At 40.9% G+C, this 18,294-nt stretch overlaps 1 long non-coding RNA gene across 2 annotated transcripts in view; it reads left to right on the top strand.

Moving 5' to 3' along the window:
- The window catches only part of LOC126069500 (uncharacterized), a 1,199,210-nt gene that overhangs the window by 871,619 nt on the left and 309,297 nt on the right, over positions 1-18,294 (top strand). The gene's annotated exons all lie outside the window — the stretch shown is intronic.

Below are 18,294 nucleotides of genomic sequence, written 5' to 3'. Positions count from 1 at the left end.
TTCATGAAGGATATCGGTCTGTAATTTTCTTTTTGGTGGTGTCTTCACCTGGTTTTGGCATCAGGGTTATGCTGGCTTCATAAAATGAGTTTGGGAGTATTCCATACTTTTCTATGCTCTGAAATACCTTAAAATTAGTGATGCTAACTCTTCTCTGAAAGTTTGGTAGAATTCTGCAGTGAAGCCGTCAGGGCCAGGGCTTTTTCTTGTTGTTGTTGTTGGGAGTTTTTAAATTGCCTTTTCAATCTTTTCTTTTGTTAGAGGTTTATTTAGTTGTTCTACCTCTGTTTGTGTTAGTTTAGGTAGGTAGCATGTTTCTAGAAATTTGCTCATTTCCTCTAGGTTTTGGGAATGGTTCCTGTCCTGGGCCAACAGGAGGTCTGGGGGCCATGACCACCAGGGTCATTCTAGTCTCAGTCAGACCATTAAGTCTGGTCTTTTTATGAGAATTTGGGGTCTGCATCCCACTGATCTCCTGCTCCCTCAGGGGTTCTCCGTTGTGCTCCCTGTCAGGGCAGTCATCGGTTGTAGCCAGGCACCATCTAGTTCTTCTGGTCTCAGGATGATGTAAGTCTCTGGTTGCTGTGACCCTTTCTGTCTCTTGGGCTCATAGTTATCGTGTGACCTTGGTGTTCTTCATTCTCCTTTGATCCAGGTGGGTTGAGACCAATTGATGCATCTTAGATGGCCGCTTGTTAGCATTTAAGACCCCAGACGCCACATTTCAAAGTGGGATGCAGAATGTTTTCATAATAGAATTATTTTGCCAATTGGCTTAGAAGTTCCCTCAAGCCATAGTCCCCAAACCCCCGCCCTTGCTCCACTGACCTTTGAAGCACTCAGTTTATCCCGGAAACTTCTTTGCTTTTGGTCCAGTGCGGTTGAGCTGACCTTCCGTGTATTGAGTATTGTCCTTCCCTTCACCTAAAGTAGTTCTTATCTACTAACTAATCAGTAAATAACCCTCTCCCACCCTCCCTCCCTCCCCCCTCGTAACCACAAAAGTATGTGTTCTTCTCAGTTTATACTATTTCTCAAGATCTTATAATAGTGGTCTTATACGATATTTGTCCTTTTGCCTCTGACTAATTTCGCTCAGCATAATGCCTTCCAGGTTCCTCCATGTTATGAAATGTTTCACAGATTCCTCACTGTTCTTTATCGATGGGTAGTATTCCATTGTGTGAATATACCACAATTTATTTAACCATTCAACCGTTGATGGACACCTTGGTTGCTTCCAGCTTTTTGCTATTGTAAACAGAGCTGCAATAAACATGGGTGTGCATATACCTGTTCGTGTGAAGGCTCTTATTTCTCTAGGGTATATTCCGAGGAGTGGGATTTCTGGATTTTATGGTAGTTCTATTTCTAACTTTTTAAGAAAACGCCAGATACATTTCCAAAGTGGTTGTACCATTTTACACTCCCACCAGCAGTGTATAAGAGTTCCAATCTCTCCGCAGCTTCTCCGACATTTATTATTTTGTGTTTTTTGGATTAATGCCAGCCTTGCTGGAGTGAGATGGAATCTCATCGTAGTTTTAATTTGCACTTCTCTAATGGCAAATGATCGAGAGCATTTTCTCATGTATCTGTTAGCTGCCTGAATATCTTCTTTGGTGAAGTGCGTGTTCTTATCCTTTGCCCACTTCTTGATTGGGTTGTTTGTCTTTTTGTGGTTGAGTTTTAACAGAATCATATAGATTTTAGAGATCAGGCGCTGGTTGGAGATGTCATAGCTGAAAATTCTTTCCCAGTCTGTAGGTGGTCTTTTTACTCTTTTCGTGAAGTCTTTAGATGAGCATAGGTGTATGATTTTTAGGAGCTCCCAGTTATCTGGTTTCTCTTCGGCATTTGTAGTAAAGTTTTCTATTCTGTTTATGCCTTGTATTAGGGCTCCTAAGGTTGTCCCTATTTTTTCTTCTATGATCTTTATCGTTTTAGTCTTTATGTTTAGGTCTTTGATCCACTTGGAGTTAGTTTTTGTGCATGGTGTGAGGTATGGGTCCTGTTTCATTTTTTTGCAAATGGATATCCAGTTATGCCAGCACCATTTGTTAAAAAGACTATCTTTTCCCCAATTAACTGACACTGGGCCTTTGTCAAATATCAGCTGCTCATATATGGATGGATTTATATCTGGGTTCTCAATTCTGTTCCATTGGTCTATGTGCCTGTTGTTGTACCAGTACCAGGCTCTTTTGACTACTGTGGCTGTATAATAGGTTCTAAAATCAGGTAGAGTGAGGCCTCCCACTTTCTTCTTCTTTTTCAGTAATGCTTTACTTATCCGAGGCTTCTTTCCCTTCCATATGAAGTTGGTGATTTGTTTCTCCATCACATTAAAAAATGTCATTGGAATTTGGATCGGAAGTGCATTGTATGTATAGATGGCTTTTGGTAGAATAGACATTTTTACTATGTTAAGTCTTCCTATCCATGAGCAAGGTATGTTTTTCCACTTAAGTAGGTCCTTTTTAGTTTCTTGTAGTAGTACTTTGTAATTTTCTTTATATAGGTCTTTCACATCTATGGTAAGAATTATTCCTAAGTATTTTATCTTCTTGGGGGCTACTGTGAATGGTATTGATTTGGTTATTTCCTCTTCGATGTTCTTTTTGTTGATATAGAGAAATCCAAGTGATTTTTGTATGTTTATAAGATGTGGTTTTATTGCTTGAGCAAATGAATACATCCTCTGGTACCTGGTATGCAGCTATTGATCTGGCCAATGCCTTTTTCTTGATTTTGGTTTTGAAGGAACACCAGAAGCAGTTTGCCTTCAGCTGTGAAGGCCAGCAATACACCTTCACTACCCTACTTCAGAGATATATCAACTCCCCAGCCCTATATCATAATTTATTCTGCAGGAAACTTGATTGCCTTTCACTTCCACAAGACATCACACTGGCCTATTACATTGGTGATATATGTTGATTGGACCTAGTAAGGAAGAAATGTCAATGACACTGGACTTAGTGGTAAAATATTTGTGTGCTGCTGTTGTTGTTGTTAGATGCTGTCAAGTTGGTTCCGACTCATACCGACCCTATATACAACAAAACGAAACACTGCCCGGTTCTGCGCCATCCTCATGATCATTGTTATGCTTCAGCACATTGTTGCAGCCACTGTGTCAATCCATCTCTTTGAGGGCCTTCCTGTTTTTCACAGACCCTCTACCAAGCATGATGTACTTCTCCAGGGACTGGTCCCTTCTGGTAACATGTCCAAAGTGTGTGCGATGAAGTCTCACCATTCTCGCCTCTAAGGAGCATTCTGGCTGTACTTCTTCAAAGACAGATTTGTTCCTTCTTTTGGCAGTCCATGGTAAATTCAACATTCTTCACCATCACCACAGTTCAAAGGCATCAATTCTTCTTTGGTCTTCCTTATTCATTGTCCAGCTTTCACATACATATGACATGACTGAAAACACTATGGCTTGGGTCAGGCACACCTTAGTCCTTAAAGTGACACCTTTGCTTTTTAACACTTTAAAGAGGTCTTTTGCAGCAGATTTGCCTGACACAATGTGTCGCTTGATTTATTGACTGCTGCTTCTGTGGGTGTTGATTGTGGATCCAAGTAAAATGAAATCCCTTACAACTTCAATCTTTTCTCGGTTTACCATGATGTTGCTCATTGGTCCAGTTGTGAGGACTTTTGTTTTCTTTATGTTGAGGTGTAATCCATACCGAAGACTGTGGTCTTTGATCTTCATTAGTAAGTGCTTCAAGTCCTCTTCACTTGCAGCAAGCAAGGTTGTGTCATCTGCATAACACAGGTTGTTAATGAGTCTTTCTCCAATCCTGATGCCCCGTTCTTCTTCATATAGTCCAGCTTCTCGGATTATTTGCTCAGCATATGGATTGAATAGGTATGGTGAAAGAATACAACTGATGCACACCTTTCCTGACTTTAAACCAAGCAGTATCCCCTTGTTCTGTCCGAACAACTGCCTCTTGATCTATGTAAAGGTTCCCCGTGAGTACAATTAAGTGTCTGGAATTCCCATTCTTCACAATGTTATCCATAATTTCTTAAGATCCACACAGTTGAATGCCTTTGCATAGTCAATAAAACACAGGTAATCATCTTTCTGGTATTCTCTGCTTTCAGCCAGGATCCATCTGATTTAGGCAATGATATCCCTTGTTCCACATTCTTTTCTGAATCTGGCCTGAATTTCTGGTAGTTTCCTGTCGATGTACTGCTGCAACTGCTTTTGAATGATCTTCAGCAAAATTTTACTTGCGTGTGATATTAATGATAGTGTTTGATAATTTCCGCATCCTGTTGCATCACCTTTCTTAGGAATAGACATAAATATGGATCTCTTCCAGTTGGCTGGCCAGGCAACTGTCTTCCAAATTTCTTGGCAAAGACAAATGAGCACTTCCAGAACTGCAACTGTTTGTTGAAACATCTCAATTGGTATTCCCTCAATTCCTGGAGCCTTGTTTTTTGCCAGTGTCTTCAGTGCAGCTTGGATATCTTCCTTCGGTACCATTGGTTCTTGATCATATGCTACTTCCTGAAATGATTGAATGTCAACCAATTCTTTTGCTTGTGGAATGACATCAAGGAGAAGCAAGAGGTCATTAAAAAGACAGGAAAGAAAGAAAAGACCAAAATGGAAGTCAGAAGAGATTCTGAAACTTGCTCTTGAACGTCGAGCAGCTAAAGCAAAAGGAAGAAATGATGAAGTAAAAGAACTGAACAGAGGATTTCAACGGGTGGGTCAAGAAGACAAAGTAAAGTATTATGATGACATGTGCAAAGACCTAGACATAGAAAACTAAAAGGGAAGAACATGCCTGGAATTTCTCAAGCTGAAAGAACTGAATAAAAAATTCAAGCCTCAACTTGCAGTATTGAAGGATTCTATGGGCAAAATACCAAACGACACAGCAAGCATAAAAAATAATAAGGTTGAAGGAATACACAGAGTCAATTGACCAATTCTTTTTGATACAGAATTTGTGTGCTAGAGGGTGGGATATTATTCCCACAAAATTCAGGTGCTTCTACCTCAGTGAAATTTATATGAGTCCGGTGGCATAGACTCAGAAATTCCTTCTAAAGTGAAGGATAAGTTTTTACATCTGGCCCCTCCTAAGATTAAAAAGGAGGCACAAGGCCTGGTGAGCCTCTTTGGATTTTGTAGGCAACATATCCCACATTTGGGTGTGCTACTCCAGCCTATTTATCAAGCGTTTTAAAGCTACTAGCTTTGAGTGGGGCCCAGGTCAAGAGAAGGCTCTGCAAGAGGGTCATGCTGCCGTTCAAGCCACTCTGTCACTTGGGCCATATGATCTGGCTGATCCAATGGTCCTCGAAGTGTCAGTGCCAGATAGAAATGCTGTTCGGAGTCTCTGTCAGGCCCCTATTAGTAAATCACAGTGCATACCCTTGGTGTTTTGGAGCAAAGTCCTGCTATCCTCTGCATATAACTACTCTCCTTTTGCAAAACAGCTTTTGGCTTGTTACTGGGCCTTAGTAGAGACTGAACACTTAACCATGGGTCACCAAGCCACCACGCAGCCTGAGCTGCCTATCATGAACTGGATGTTGTCTGGCCCATAGAGTCACAGCATCAGATGTGTACAAGAGCACTCCATCATTAATTGGAAGTAGTACATATGAGATTGAGCCCAAGCAGGGCCTGAAGACACAAGTAAGTTGCATGAGGAAGTGGCCCAAATGCCCGATTGAGCCCAAGCAGGGCCTGAAGACACAAGTAAGTTGCATGAGGAAGTGGCCCAAATGCCCATGGTCTCCACTTCTTTCACATTATCTGCCCTCTTCCAGTCTTCAACTGTGGCCTCATGGGGAGTTTCTTATGATCAGCTAACTCAGGAAGAGAAAACTCGTGCCTGGTTCAGAGATAGTTCTGTGAGATATGCATACACCACTTGCAAGTGGTCACCCATGGAGGACAGGTTTCAGCTGAGCTTCCAGACTAAGACAGACTAGGAAGAAGGACCCAGCAGTCTACTTCTGAAAAGCATTAGCCAGTGAAAACCTTATGAATAGCGCGGAACATTGTCTGATATAGTGCTGGAAGATGAGCCCCCTAGGTTGGAAGGCACTCAAAAGATGGCTGCCTCCTCAAAGTAGAGTCGACCTTCATGACGTGGTTGGAGTCAAGCTTTTAGGACCTTCCTTTGCTGCTGTGGCATGACTCAAAATGAGAAGAAACAGCCCCAAACATCCATTAATAATCAGAACCTGGGATGTATGAAGTATGAATCTAGGAAAATTGGAAACTGTCAAAAATCAAATGGAGAGGCGGAGCCAAGATGGCGGACTAGGCAGACGCTACCTCGGAGCCCTCTTACAACAAAGACACGGAAAAACAAGTGAATCGATCACATACATAACAATCTACGAACCCTGTACAACAAACACAGATTTAGAGACGGAGAACGAACTAATACGGGGAAGCAGCGATTGTTTTCAGAGCCTGGAGCCAGAGTACCAGTCAGGTATGGCACAAGCACAGAGAGCTGCTCCACCCCCCTAAACTAACCCCAGGAGGGGGACCAGCCGGTTCTGCGGGCGGCGTGGGACGCAGCCGGTCGAAGAAGTCCCCGGGAGGCAGTGACTGGTCTTGGAACGGGGAGAGCAGCGTCCCAGCCAGGGAACCATCCCGCCGGGATTTGGACTGGACGCAGGTACGGCATAAACACGGAGAGCTGCTCCACCCCCCTGAACTAACCCCGGGAGGGGGCCCAGCCGGGTCGCGCGGGCGGCATGGGACACAGCCGGTAGGAGAAGTCCCCAGGAGGCAGCGACTGGTATAGGAGCGGGGAGAACAGCGTCCCAGCCGGGACACTCGGTCACGGCACAAGCACAGAGAGCTGCTCCACCCACCTGAACTAACCCCGGGAGGCCGCCCAACTAGTTCGCGGGGGGGGGCACAGCAATGCGGCTGGAGGGACGAGAAGTCCCCGGGAGGCAGCGACTGATTTTGGAGTCAAGAGTGCACTGGCCCAGTAGGGGAGCCTTGATGCTGGGCGTGGGGCTGGAAGTGGAGGATCTGACCTTGACTCCAGCGGGCCAGACCCCCCGGGGGCAATCTCCACACAGCCAGCACACACAGGCGATGCGCCCCGCGGGAATCTCAGATATAATAGTCATTCCAAGCAAGACAAGCAACTCTGGCTATATTCTGAGGTGCTACTCTCCTATCTCTCTGTTCCCTCCCCCACCCTCCCCAGGCGGCTTCATTAACATCTGAATAGCCTGAGCCAGAGGGAGAACTCTGATAGGGATCTGACTGCATTTTTTTAGCGGATTTTCTGGAAAAACTAGTTTCCCAGTGATGGCTCGGAGACAACAATCCATATCAAACCACTTAAAGAAGCAGACCATGACAGCTTCTCCAACCCCCCAAACAAAAGAATCAAAATCTTTCCCAAATGAAGATACAATCCTGGAATTATCAGATACAGAATATAAAAAACTAGTTTACAGAATGCTTCAAGACATCACAAATGAAATAAGGCAAACTGCAGAAAAAGCCAAGGAATACACTGATAAAACTGTTGAAGAACTCAAAAAGATTATTCAAGAACATAGTGGAAAAATTAATAAGTTGCAAGAATCCATAGAGAGACAGCATGTAGAAATCCAAAAGATTAACAATAAAATTACAGAATTAGACAACGCACTAGGAAGTCAGAGGAGCAGACTTGAGCAATTAGAATGCAGACTGGGACATCTGGAGGACCAGGGAATCAACACCAACATAGCTGAAAAAAAATCAGATAAAAGAATTTAAAAAAATGAAGAAACCCTAAGAATCATGTGGGACTCTATCAAGAAGGATAACCTGTGGGTGATTGGAGTCCCAGAACAGGGAGAGGGGACAGAAAACACAGAGAAAATAGTTGAAGAACTCCTGATACAAAACTTCCCTGACATCATGAAAGACAAAAGGATATCTATCCAAGATGCTCATCGAACCCCATTTAAGATTGATCCAAAAAGAAAAACACCAAGACATATTATCATCAAACTCACCAAAACCAAAGATAAACAGAAAATTTTAAAAGCAGCCAGGGAGAAAAGAAAGGTTTCCTTCAAGGGAGAATCAATAAGAATAAGTTCAGACTACTCAGCAGAAACCATGCAGGCAAGAAGGGAATGGGACGACATATACAGAACACTGAAGGAGAAAAACTGCCAGCCAAGGATCATATATCCAGCAAAACTCTCTCTGAAATATGAAGGCGAAATTAAGATATTTACAGATAAACACAAGTTTAGAGAATTTGCAAAAACCAAACCAAAGCTACAAGAAATACTAAAGGATATTGTTTGGTCAGAGAACCAATAATATCAGATATCAGCACAACACAAGGTCACAAAACAGAACGTCCTGATATCAACTCAAATAGGGAAATCACAAAAACAAACAAATTAAGATTAATTAAAAAAAAAATACACATAACAGGGAATCATGGAAGTCAATAGGTAAAAGATCACAATAATCAAAAAGAGGGACTAAATATAGGAGGCATTGAACTGCCATATGGAGAGTGATACAAGGCGATATAGAACAATACAAGTTAGGTTTTTACTTAGAAAAATAGGGGTAAATAATAAGGTAACCACAAAAAGGTATAACAACTTTATAACTCAAGATAAAAGCCAAGAAAAACGTAACGACTCAACTAACATAAAGTCAAACACTATGAAAATGAGGATCTCACAATTTACTAAGAAAAACGCCTCAGCACAAAAAAGTCCGTGGAAAAATGAAATTGTCAACAACACACATAAAAAGGCATCAAAATGACAGCACTAAAAACTTATTTATCTATAATTACCCTGAATGTAAATGGACTAAATGCACCAATAAAGAGACAGAGAGTCACGGACTGGATAAAGAAACACGATCCATCTATATGCTGCCTACAAGAGACATACCTTAGACTTAGAGACACAAACAAACTAAAACTCAAAGGATGGGAAAAAAATATATCAAGCAAACAATAAGCAAAAAAGAAGAGGAGTAGCAACATTAATTTCTGACAAAATAGACTTTAGACTTAAATCCACCACAAAGGATAAAGAAGGACACTTTATAATGATAAAAGGGACAATTGATCAGGAAGATATAACCATAGTAAATATTTATGCACCCAATGACAGGGCTGCAAGATACATAAATCAAATTTTAACAGAATTGAAAAGTGAGATAGATTCCTCCACAATTATAGTAGGAGACTTCAACACACCACTTTCGGAGAAGGACAGGACATCCAGTAAGAAGCTCAATAGAGACACGGAAGATCTAATTACAACAATCAACCAACTTGACCTCATTGACTTATACAGAACTCTCCACCCAACTGCTGCAAAATATACTTTTTTTTCTAGCGCACATGGAACATTCTCTAGAATAGACCACATATTAGGTCATAAAACAAACCTTTGCAGAGTCCAAAACATCGAAATATTACAAAGCATATTCTCAGACCACAAGGCAATAAAACTAGAGATCAATAACAGAAAAACTAGGGAAAAGAAATCAAATACTTGGAAAATGAACAATACCCTCCTGAAAAAAGACTGGGTTATAGAAGACATCAAGGAGGGAATAAGGAAATTCTTAGAAAGCAACGAGAATGAAAATACTTCCTATCAAAACCTCTGGCACACAGCAAAAGCAGTGCTTAGAGGCCAATTTATATCAATAAATGCACACATACAAAAAGAAGAAAGAACCAAAATCAGAGAACTGTCCCTACAACTTGAACAAATAGAAACTGAGCAACAAAAGAATCCATTAGGCACCAGAAGAAAACAAATAATAAAAATTAGAGCTGAACTAAATGAATTAGAGAACAGAAAAACTATTGAAAGAATTAACAAAGCCAAAAGCTGGTTCTTTGAAAAAATTAACAAAATTGATAAACCATTGGCTAGACTGACTAAAGAAATACAGGAAAGGAAACAAATAACCCGAATAAGAAACAAGAAGGACCACATCACAACAGAACCAAATGAAATTAAAAGAATCATTTCAGATTATTATGAAAAATTGTACTCTAACAAATTTGAAAACCTAGAAGAAATGGATGAATTCCTGGAAAAACACTACTTACCTAAACTAACACATTCAGAAGTAGAACAACTAAATAGACCCATAACAAAAAAAGAGATTGAAACGGTAATCAAAAAACTCCCAACAAAAAAAAGCCCTGGCCCGGACGGCTTCACTGCAGAGTTCTACCAAACTTTCAGAGAAGAGTTAACACCACTACTTCTGAAGGTATTCCAAAGCATAGAAAATGACGGAATACTACCCAACTCATTCTATGAAGCCACCATCTCCCTGATACCAAAACCAGGTAAAGACATTACAAAAAAAGAAAATTATAGACCTATATCCCTCATGAACATAGATGCAAAAATCCTCAACAAAATTCTAGCCAATAGAATCCAACAACACATCAAAAAAATAATTCACCCTGATCAAGTGGGATTTATACCAGGTATGCAAGGCTGGTTTAATATCAGAAAAACCATTAATGTAATCCATCACATAAATAAAACAAAAGACAAAAACCACATGTTCTTATCAATTGATGCAGAAAAGGCATTTGACAAAGTCCAACACCCATTTATGATAAAAACTCTTACCAAAATAGGAATTGAAGGAAAATTCCTCAACATAATAAAGGGCATCTATGCAAAGCCAACAGCCAATATCACTCTAAATGGAGAGAACCTGAAAGCATTTCCCTTGAGAACGGGAACCAGACAAGGATGCCCTTTATCACCGCTCTTATTCAACAGCGTGTTGGAAGTCTTAGCCAGGGCAATTAGGCTAGACAAAGAAATAAAAGGTATCCGGATTGGCAAGGAAGAAGTAAAGTTATCACTATTTGCAGATGACATGATTATATACACAGAAAACCCTAAGGAATCCTCCAGAAAACTACTGAAACTAATAGAAGAGTTTGGCAGTCTCAGGTTATAAAATAAGCATACAAAAATCACTTGGATTCCTCTACATCAACAAAAAGAACACCGAAGAGGAAATCACCAAATCAATACCATTCACAGTAGCCCCCAAGAAGATAAGGTACTTAGGAATAAATCTTACCAAGGATGTAAAAGACCTATACAAAGAAAACTACAAAGCTCTACTACAAGAAATTCAAAAGGACATACTTAAGTGGAAAAACATACCTTGCTCATGGATAGGAAGACTTAACATAGTAAAAATGTCTATTCTACCAAAAGCCATCTATACATTTAACGCACTTCCGATCCAAATTCCAATGTTATATTTTAAGGGGATAGAGAAACAAATCACCAATTTCATATGGAAGGGAAAGAAGCCCTGGATAAGCAAAGCACTACTGAAAAAGAAGAAGAAAGTGGGAGGCCTCACTTTACCTGATTTCAGAACCTATTATACAGCCACAGTAGTCAAAAGAGCCTGGTACTGGTACAACAACAGGCACATAGACCAATGGAACAGAATTGAGAACCCAGACATAGATCCATCCACGTATGAGCAGCTGATATTTGACAAAGGACCAGTGTCAATTAACTGGGGAAAAGATAGCCTTTTTAACAAATGGTGCTGGCATAACTGGATATCCATTTGCAAAAAAATGAAACAGGACCCATACCTCACACCATGCACAAAAACTAACTCCAAGTGGATCAAAGACCTAAACATAAAGACCAAAACGATAAAGATCATAGAAGAAAAAATAGGGACAACCTTAGGAGCCCTAATACAAGGCATAAACAGAATACAAAACATTACCAAAAATGATGAAGAGAAACCAGATAACTGGGAGCTCCTAAAAATCAAACACCTATGCTCATCTAAAGACTTCACCAAAAGAGTGAAAAGACCACCTACAGATTGGGAAAGAATTTTCAGCTATGACATCTCCGACCAGCACCTGATCTCTAAAATCTACATGATTCTGTCAAAACTCAACCACAAAAAGACAAACAACCCAATCAAGAAGTGGGCAAAGGATATGAACACACATTTCACTAAAGAAGATATTCAGGCAGCCAACAGATACATGAGAAAACGCTCACGATCATTAGCCATTAGAGAAATGCAAATTAAAACTACGATGAGATTCCATCTCACACCAGCAAGGCTGGCATTAATCAAAAAACACAAAATAATAAATGTTGGAGAGGCTGCGGAGAGATTGGAACTCTTATACACTGCTGGTGGGAATGTAAAATGGTACAACCACTTTGGAAATCTATCTGGCGTTATCTTAAACAGTTAGAAATAGAACTACCATACAACCCAGAAATCCCACTCCTGGGAATATACCCTAGAGATACAAGAGCCTTCATACAAACAGATATATGCATACCCATGTTTATTGTAGCTCTGTTTACAATAGCAAAAAGTTGGAAGCAACTAAGGTGTCCATCAATGGATGAATGGGTAAATAAATTGTGGTATATTCACACAATGGAATATTACCCATCGATAAAGAACAGTGAGGAATCTGTGAAACATTTCATAACATGGAGGAACCTGGAAGGCATTATGCTGAGCGAAATTAGTCAGAGGCAAAAGGACAAATATTGTATAAGACCACTATTATAAGATCTTGAATAATAGTAAACCTGAGAAGAACACATACTTTTGCGGTTACGAGGGGGGGGGGAGGGAGGGTAAGAGAAAAAAAAAAAAAGGAGAGGGTTTTTTTATTGATTAATCAGTAGATAAGAAATGCTTTAGGTGAAGGGAAAGACAACACTCAATACATGGAAGGTCAGCTCAATTGGACTGGACCAAAAGCAAAGAAGTTTCCGGGATAAAATGAAGGCTTCAAAGGTCAGCGGAGCAAGGGTGGGGGTCTGGGGAACATGGTTTGTGGGGACTTCTAAGTCAATTGGCAAAATAATTCTATTATGAAATCATTCTGCATCCCACTTTGAAATGTGGCGTCTGGGGTCTTAAATGCTAACAAGCGGCCATCTAAGATGCATCAATTGGTTTCAACCCACCTGGAGCAAAGGAAAATGAAGAACACCAAGGCCACACGACAACCAAGAGCCCAAGAGACAGAAAGAGCGACATGAACCAGAGACCTACATCATCCTGAGATCAGAAGAACTAGTTGGTGCCCGGCCACAATCGATGACTGCCCTGACAGGGAGCACAGCAGAGGACCCCTGAGGGAGCAGGAGATCAGTGGGATACAGACCCCAAATTTTCATAAAAAGACCAAACTTAATGGTCTGACTGAGACTAGAGGAATCCCGGTGGCCATGCTCCCCAGACCTTCTGTTGGCACAGGACAGGAACCATCCCCGAAGACAACTCATCAGACATGAAAGGGACTGGTCAGCGGGTGGGAGAGAGACGCTGATGAAGAGTGAGCTAATTATATCAGGTGGACACTTGAGATTGTGTTGGCAACTCTTGTCTGGAGGGGGGATGGGAGGATAGAGAGAGAGGGAAGCCGGCAAAATTGTCACGAAAGGAGAGACTAAAAGGGCTGACTCAAGAAGGGGAGAGCAAGTGGGAATAGGGAGTGAGATGTATGTAAACTTATATGTGACAGACTGATTGGATTTGTAAACGTTCACTTGAAGCTTAATAAAAGTTAATAAAAGAAATGGAATGCATAAACATCGATATCCTAGGTATTAGTGAGCTTAAATGGACTGCTACTGGCCATTTTGAACTGGACAATCAATAGTCTACTATGCTGGGAATGACAACTCAAAGAGGAATGGAGTTGCATTCATCGTCAAAAAGAACGTTTCAAGATCTATCCTGAAGTACAGCGCTGTCAGTGATAGGATAATATCCATAAGCCTACAAGAAAGACCAGTTAATGTGATTATTATTCAAATTTATGCACCAACCACTAGGGTCAAAGATGAAGAAATAGAAGATTTTTATCAGCTGCTGCAGTCTGAAATTGATCGAACATGCAATCAAGATGCTTTGATAATTACTGGTGCTTGGAATGCAAAAGTTGGAAACAAAGAAGGATCAGTAGTTGGAAAATATGGCCTTGATGATAGAAACAATGCTGGAGATCGAATTATAGAATTTTGCAAGACCAACGACTTCTTCATTGCCAATACCTTCTTTCACCAACAGAAACGGCGACTATACGCATGGACCTCGCCAGATGGAACACACAGAGATCAAATTGACTACATCTGTGGAAAGAGACGATGGAAAAGCTCAATATCATCAGTCAGAACAAGGCCAGGGGCTGACTGTGGAACAGACCATCAGTTGTTCATATGCAAGTTCAAGCTGAAACTGAAGAAAATCAGAGCAAGTCCACGAGAGCCAAAATATGATCTTGAGTATATCCCACCTGAATTTAGAGACCATCTGAAGAATAGATTTGATGCATTAAACACTAGTGACCGAAGACCAGATGAGTTGTGGAATGACATCAAGGACATCATCCATGAAGAAAGCAAGAGGTCACTGAAAAGACAGGAAAGAAAGAAGAGACCAAGATGGATGTCAGAGGAGACTCTCAAACTTGCTCTTGAGCGTCGAGGAGCTAAAGCAAAAGGAAGAATTGATGAAGTAAAAGAACTGAACAGAAGATTTCAAAGGGCCTCTCAAGAAGACAAAGTAAAGTATTATAATGACATGTGCAAAGAGCTGGAGATGGAAAACCAAAAGGGAGGAACACGCTCGGTGTTCCTCAAGCTGAAAGAACTGGAGAAAAAATTCAAGCCTCAAGTTGCAATAGTGAAGGATTCCATGGGAAAAATATTAAACGATGCAGGAGGCATCAAAAGATGGAAGGAATACACAGAGTCATTACACCAAAAAGAATTAGTTGATATTCAACCATTTCAAGGGGTGGCATATGATCAGGAACCAATGGTACTGAGGGAAGAAATCCAAGCTGCTCTGAAGGCATTGGTGAAAAACAAGGCTCCAGGAATTGATGGAATATCAATTGAGATGTTTCAACAAACAAATGAAACACTGGAGGTGCTCACTGGTCTATGCCAAGAAATATGGAAAGCAGCTTACTGGCCAACTGACTGGAAGAGATCCATATTTATGCCTATTCCCAAGAAAGGTGACCCAACCGAATGTGGAAATTATAGAACAATATCATTAATATCACACACAAGCAAAATTTTGCTGAAGATCATTCAAGAATGGCTGTAGCAGTATATCGACAGGGAACTGCCAGAAATTCAGGCTGGTTTCAGAAGAGGACGTGGAACCAGGGATATCATTGCTGATCTCAGATGGAACCTGGCTGAAAGCAGAGAATACCAGAGGATGTTTACCTGTGTTTTATTGACTATGCAAAGGCATTCGACTGTGTGGATCATTACAAACTATGGATAACATTGCGAAGAATGGGAATTCCAGAACACTTAATTGTGCTGATGAGGAACTTTTACATAGATCAAGAGGCAGTGGTTCAGGCAGAACAAGGGGATACTGAGTGGTTTAAGGTTAGGAAAGGTGTGGATCAGGATTGTATCCTTTCACCATACCTATTCGATCTGTGTGCTGAGCAAATAATCCGAGAAGCTGGACTATATGAAGAAGAACGGGGCATCAGGATTGGAGGAAGACTCAATAACAACCTGAATTATGCAGATGACACAACCTTGCTTGCTGAAAGTGAAGAGGACTTGAAGCACTTACTAATGAAGATCAAAGACCACAGCCTTCAGTATGGATTACACCTCAACATAAAGAAAACAAAAATCCTCACAACTGGACCAATGAGCAACATTATGATAAATGGAGAAAAGATTGAAGTTGTCAAGGGTTTCATTTTACTTGGATCCACTATCAACAGCCATGGAAGCAGCAGTCATGAAATCAAAAGATACATTGCATTGGGCAAATCTGCTACAAAGGACCTCTTCAAAGTGTTGAAGAGCAAAGATATCACCATGGAGACTAAGGTGCTCCTGACGCAAGCCATGGTATTTTCAATCACATCATATGCATGTGAAAGCTGGACAATGAATAAGGAAGACTGAAGAGTTGACGCCTTTGAATTGTGGTGTTGGCGAAGAATACTGAATATACCCTGGACTGCCAAAAGAACGAACAAATCTGTCTTGGAAGAAATGCGGCCAGAATGCTTTTTAGAGGCAAGGATGGCGAGACTGCATCTTATTTACTTTGGACATGTTGTCAGGAGGGATCAGTCCCTGGAGAAGGACATCATGCTTGGCAGAGTACAAGGTCAGCAGAAAAGAGGAAGACCCTCAATGAGGTGGATTGACATAGTGGCTGCAACAATGAGCTCAAGCATAACAAGGATTGTAAGGACAGCACAAGACCGGGCAGTGTTTCATTCTGTTTTGCACAGGGTCGCTATGAATTGGAACCGACTGGACAGCACCTAACAACAACAACACAGTTCATGCTGAAGGCTGTGGTCTTTGTTCTTCATCAGTAAGTACTTCAAGTCCTCCCCACATTTGACAAACAAGGTTGTGTTATCTGCATATCACAGGTTGTTAATGAGTCTTCCTCCAATTCTGATGCCCCGCTCTTCTTCATATAGTCCAGCTTCTCGGATTATTTGCTCAGCACACAGATCGAATAGGTACGGTGAAAGGATACAACCCTGATCCACACCTTTCCTAACCTTAAACCACTCAGTATCCCCTTGTTCTGTCTGAAAAACTGCCTCTTGATTTATGTAAAAGTTCCTCATGAGCACAATTAAGTGTTCTGGATTTCCCATTCTTCACAATGTTACCCATAATTTGTTATGATCCATACAGTCGAATGCCTTTGTATAGTCAATAAAACACAAGTAAACATCCTTCTGATATTCTCTGCTTTCAGCCAGGATCCATCTGACATCAGCAGTGATATCCCTGGTTTCACGCTCTCTTCTGAATCCAGCCTGAATTTCTGGCAGTTCCCTGTTGATATACTGCTGCAGCTGCTTTTGAATGAATTTAAAGACCATCTCAAGAATAGATTTGATGCGTTGAACACTAATGACTGAAGGCCAGACGAGTTGTGGAATGATACCAAGGACATTATACATGAAGACAGCAACAGGTCATTGAAAAAACAGGAAAGAAAGAGAAGACCAAGATGTATATCAGAGGAGACTCTGAAACTTGCTCTCAAATGTGGAGCAGCTAAACCAAAAGGAAGAAATGATGAAGTAAAAGAACTGAACAGGAGATTTCAAAGGACTGCTGGAGAAGACAAAGTAAAATATTATAATGACACTTGCAAAGAGCTGGAGATAGAAAACCAAAAGGAAAGAACATGCTCCGCATTTCTCAAGCGGAAAGAACTGAAGAAAAAACTCAAGCCTGGAGTTGCAACAGTGAAGAATTCTATGGGGAAAATATTAAATGATGCAGGAAGCATCAAAAGAAAATGTAAGGAATACACAGAGTCATTATACCAAACAGAATTAGTCAACATTCAACCATTTCAAGAGATAGCACATGATCAGGAACCGATGGTACTGAAGGAAGAAGTCCAAGCTGCCCTGAAGGCACTGGCAAAAAACAAGGCTCCAGGAATTGACAGAATATCAATTGAGATGGTTCAACAAATGGATGCAGCACTGGAAGTGCTCATTTGTCTACGCCAGGAAATTTGGAAGACTGTTACCTGGCCAATCTACTGGCAGAAATCCATATTTATGCCTATTACCATGAAAGGTGATCCAACCGAATGTGGAAATTATCTAACAATATCATTAATATCACATGCAAGCAAAATTTTGCTGAACATCATTCAAAAACAGCTGTAGCAGTATATCGACAGGAAACTGCCAGAAATTCAGGCCAGATTCAGAAGAGGACGTGGAACCAGGGATATCATTGCTGATGTCAGATGGATCCTGGCTGAAAGCAGAGAATACCAGAAGGATGTTTACCTGTGTTTGATTGACTATGCAAAGGCATTCGACTGTGTGGATCATAACAAATTATGGATAACATTGTGAAGAATGGGAAGTCCAGAACACTTAATTGTGCTCATGAGGAACCTGTATGTAGATTAAGAGGCAGTTGTTCGGACAGAACAAGGGGGTACTTAGTGGTTTAAAGTCAGGAAAAGTGTGCATGCTATTCAATCTGTGTGCTGAGCAAATAATCTGAGAAGCTGGACTATATGAAGAAGAACGGGGCATCAGGATTTGAGGAAGACTCATGAACAACCTGCGTTATGCAGATGACACAATCTCAAGACTACTTAGTGTGTGTGAAAGTAGCCCTGCTCACTTCAAGAGCCTTAAAGATGTCATTTATAATGCACGTGTTTCAGTACTAAAA

This window comes from Elephas maximus, chromosome X (genome assembly GCF_024166365.1).
Source record: "Elephas maximus indicus isolate mEleMax1 chromosome X, mEleMax1 primary haplotype, whole genome shotgun sequence".
Lineage (NCBI taxonomy): Eukaryota > Metazoa > Chordata > Mammalia > Proboscidea > Elephantidae > Elephas > Elephas maximus.
This window is presented reverse-complemented; position numbering and strand designations above follow the sequence as displayed.